The sequence below is a fragment of the Protomyctophum parallelum genome, assembly GCF_964188405.1.
Source record: "Protomyctophum parallelum genome assembly, chromosome: 10".
Lineage (NCBI taxonomy): Eukaryota > Metazoa > Chordata > Actinopteri > Myctophiformes > Myctophidae > Protomyctophum > Protomyctophum parallelum.
In genome coordinates this window covers 5,550,059-5,553,354 of record NC_139704.1, presented here as the reverse complement: position 1 = coordinate 5,553,354, position 3,296 = coordinate 5,550,059, and positions in this window count along the sequence as shown.

Here is a 3,296-nt window from a genome sequence, read left to right as displayed (position 1 = left end):
GACATGTAGCCATGCATGAGTACATATACTTTACTTGAGTATCTCTGTGGTTTTGGATAGCCCAATTCATTCTGATGCTATTTTTGTGATTTTCAGTGGTGGAAAAAGTACTTAACCCATTCTGACCTGAGATCAGATTCATACGAGGTTTCCGCCGGACACACACTGGTCTGATGAACCCATTCTGACCTGAGATCAGATTCTAAAAATGTCAGTCGCTCTTCGGTTTTTCAAAAATAGCAGACCTACAAGCTCGTATCGCGCCACTCGGTGGCGCGATATGAGCTTGTAGATCTGCTATTTTTAAATAGCTAAAGCATAACATGATGCTGACACCAAAATGGGTGCCCGGTCAGAAAGTAAATAGCAGATCTACAATATCACAATGTGTCGCATCGTGACGTATTTTCAAATGGCCCAAATGTGTATGGGATGAAGTGCATGGTTAATGTATGTTTTGTAATAAATCTACAAAATGAAGTGGTAATAACTTAAAAGTTTTCAAATAATTGTAGTGGAGTAAAAGTACAATATTGGCCTCTGAGATCTATATAGTGGATTAGAAATAAAAGCACTGCAAATTGGAAATACTCCAAGTCAAGTAAAAGAAAGAAAAGAAAGGGAAACTAAATCTAAATTGTAAAGTACTTGTACATGGTTACTTTACACCACTGGTGATTTTGCAGGGGACCCCCTGGAATCCCCTAGGATCCCTGGGGGGCCGCTGGTCTAGAAAACAATGGCCTCTGCCATTGTCTATTCCTCCAGTCTATTGTCTATTCCTCCAGTCAAGGGAAAAAAAACAGAACCATAATAACGCATGACTAACAGCCCAATCTCACACCAAGCGGGGAAAAAAACAGAAGAATGGCAGTCCGCATTTTCACTGCTGACGGTTGGGGTAAATTATTGATAGATGCTAAAGGAAAATCACTCCACAAATGAGTCACCGTTGAGCATCGCACATCAGTCTACACGCACGCACGCACATAGACAGAGACACGCACGTATATGCACAAACGCACACACACGACTGTTAAATGGTAACAAAATAATAATAATCACGGACGGTCTACATGCTCACGATGCAACAAAGGTCGACCATTTTCACAGCTTTGTTTGTTCCTGGGATCCCTTTATTCAGACCTATTTTTCTTAGCTCTGTGATGTGCTTCGAAGTGTGCCTATTCCCCTTTTGTGGCGGCGCAGACAACAATGCGTTTGAACGTTGAAGGGGAGGAATCTTTCAGGGCCATCTGAAGAGCAAAATCTATTTACTGCGTTGAAGTGAATAGACGTTCAATGTCAGGTCATGTGTATGTTGCTCTCAGTCTCAGCCGCCTCACAATGATGACTCTCTCTCTCTCTCGTGTGTGCTCCTCGTCAAATGCTATACTTCAGAGGCTTTGAGCGATTCAGACATATTTCCTGTACAAAGGCCTTGTAATTTTGTGTTACCGATCTCGCAGGGTGATAATGTGTCTGTGGGTCAGCAGCGGTGGAAAATGACCAGACATGAAGACACAAAGATACATCTGACGTTTGTAGCTGCCGCAAAAGCTACAACGGCTACACAGCTACAAAAAAACGTTGAGCTGGTTTCAACTTCAGCTGCAAAGATACAAAGCTACAAATATGCTGTGTAAAGATGCTCTGAATCTTTGTGTCTTTTGCATCTGCCAGTGTGAATGCAGTGTTATGCTGCATTCACACTGGCAGATGCAAAACAAGTCAATAACAATCTACAAAGTAACTATAGGAACTAATGTGTGGAGTAATGTAAGAGTACAATAACTTCCTCGGATATGTATACAATGTCAATGCCAATGTCTCCGAATCATAGAAGAGAACCAATTAGAACTTTTCACAGGGTTATGGTTAAAATCATAATGACAGAATTGTCTGAAGTACCGTAAACGTTTAGTTTTTGCATGCTACTCCACAGGTGAGCAGTATATACAACGGAGTACAGGGAGCTTTAAAAAGTGAGACTGTGACTTCTTTAGAGCACTATAGTGGAATTTCCGCATTGCCTGAGCATATACAGTTTGCACCGTTGTCTGTGAATGTCTTTGTCATCTGAGAGATCATCAAAAGTAGCAAGTATCTGCTTTTGTGTGACACTGCAGTGTGATCAAGTAGGGCGTTGGGGAAGAAAACGCAAAAAGAGTTTATAGCGTCTTATGGATAATGGGAGGACCATACCATGCTTCTGAATGCAGAGACAGACCCATTTTCATTTGTAAGACCCTAGGCTCGCGCGCGTGCGTGCACACGCACACACACACACACACACACACACTCTAATATTATCTGACCCATTATGGTAACCACGGCAATGGGCAAAACAGGGAGACAAAGAGAAGGAAGTTACAGTATAGTTGGCTGTGTGTGTGTGTGTGTGTGTGTGTGCGTGCTAACATAATGTCAGGCCAAACCGAGGTTTATTCAGGTGTGACGTGCACGTAGGTGAGCCGTCGTCATGGAAAGCCATCCTTGATGGATGATGTGCAGGCAGAGGTGGAAAGTAACCTAAGTACATTCATAGTACTGTACTGTACTTACAGTATATGTGCAATTTTGTACTGTGTTTCATGGCTGACTACAGCTGGTGCTGAAGCTAAATAAGCCAGGGACATTTAGCTCATTGTATATTCTCAATCTCAACTCTCATTTCCTATAGAGCGTCGCAGTCCCGCACCCTTTCATGACGATACCGATCAATACCAATCGATCAACTCCAAAGCAAAGCTATAGGCAAAAATGCTATGTGTGCTTTTTTTTGGTGCGAGACTCGCATGTTGCCAGATTATTTGAGTGAAACAAGCGACCAGGTCTATGAAAACAAGCCCAAAAGAAGCGACCAGTGTCACCACTTGAGCCCTATTACATCAGCTATTTTCAAAAAGAATCTTGAAAGCAATCCCAAATAAGCAACTCTACTTCAGAAACATTTAATTATAAAGTATAGCCTAATTAAAACAGTATAATTAAGCAGACCTACTGAACTGCATGCTAGTCTGTGCAAGTCTGTACTTGGAGTTGGAAAGAGTCTCGTGTAATCTGTTTGGTGGAGAGTCACCTTTAAAGGTTACATTAGCCTGACTGGCAGGCTAGAAACCAATGAAAACAGTAGCTTACGGGCACTTTTACTGCCAAGGAGTTCACCCATCCATCTCCTATTCTGTGTAGGAAACGGAACCCATATGCCAGGGGTCCTCAACTAGAAATGCTGAAGGTCCACAAATATTTTTTGAACAAGACCATGGTCCAGTCTCATTGGCACGCAAGCTATA